We start from the raw sequence: 1,184 nt of genomic DNA, 5'->3' as shown, positions 1-1,184 counted from the left end.
GTTCACAACTGCCTGTAACTCCAGGGGATCCAACACCCATAACCACTATGGGCAACTAGAGTTATGTACCCACATACACATAAATAAAATGTAAACAAAAGCTGACTTTACTGTCACATACCTTTAATTCCAACATTCAGGAGGCAGACATGGGCAGATCTCTGAGTTTGAAGCCAGCCTGGTCTACATAGTGAAGTCCAGGCCAGCCAGGGCTCATAGAAAGATGTGATCTAAAAATAAAAATTAAAAAAAATCATTAAAGAATATAAATAAATACTATGAAAGGTAACCTGGCTCTCCAGCCTGCCATCCCTAACGGAGGCACCTGGTCCTGGTGGTGCAGCTCCTAGTGGCGCAGAGCACACTGGCCCCCGTGGGCACAGAGAAAAGGAAGAGGAGGAAGAGTAGAGCAGGTCTGAGGAGCAGAAGCTTCGAGGTGCACCTGGTGGTGAGCATCACTAGCAAGAGGAGGAGGCAGGGAGTCAAATAGGCCCAGGAGTAATGGCATCCAAAGTCAAACAAGTCATACTGGATCTCACTGTGGAGAAAGACAAAAAAGACAAACAAAGGTAGGAAGGCCTCCAAACCAAGTGAAGAAGAATCTCACCATCCGGAAGAGGTTGAAAACAAGAAACCTGAGGGAAATGTCAGAAGGAAAGTCAGGCCTTGACTTTCTATGGGCCATACCTGATAGGCGTGTTGATCACAATGAAGTGGGAGGGGATGTTGGAAGATTTGTAGTCCAGGGGACAGAAGTCAAGAGAAAGAGTAAGGAGAAACAGACAAAGCCTTACAGGCGTTTCTGAACACCGGAACCTGACAATCATTACTTTTGCCTCATACCTTGAAAGATTTTCTCTGGGCTCATAAAATGGCTACTGTTTTACAAGCTTGTACTAGTAGGGTATTTTTTTCTGTTAACTTTTGGTATTTACACTTAATGGTTTCTACATAAACATTGATTAATTGTTACATTTAATTCTAAACATTCCTGTCAGCATGGCAATTTCACCTATTTTAGAAAAAAATTTCTTTTTCATAATTTGAAATTAGTAAAGCAATTTTAAAAGAAAAAAATAAAGAAAAAGGAAGGTAACCTGGTTCCACTTCTAAACCTCATTTTCCTTCTCATGTTAAAATCACATTTAATCACTGTTTCTGTACATTGTTGCTAGTCTCAAATT

General features: G+C 41.0%; 1 pseudogene; it reads left to right on the top strand.

The window, feature by feature from the left end:
* Positions 1–501: 501 nt before the first annotated feature.
* LOC114626215 lies at positions 502–848 on the top strand (annotated as a pseudogene).
* Positions 849–1,184: the final 336 nt, after the last annotated feature.

The sequence above is a fragment of the Grammomys surdaster genome, unplaced genomic scaffold (assembly GCF_004785775.1).
Source record: "Grammomys surdaster isolate TR1022 unplaced genomic scaffold, NIH_TR_1.0 231, whole genome shotgun sequence".
NCBI lineage: Eukaryota > Metazoa > Chordata > Mammalia > Rodentia > Muridae > Grammomys > Grammomys surdaster.
Note: the sequence above shows the minus strand (reverse complement) of the source record. Positions and strands in the feature narration are given on the sequence as shown.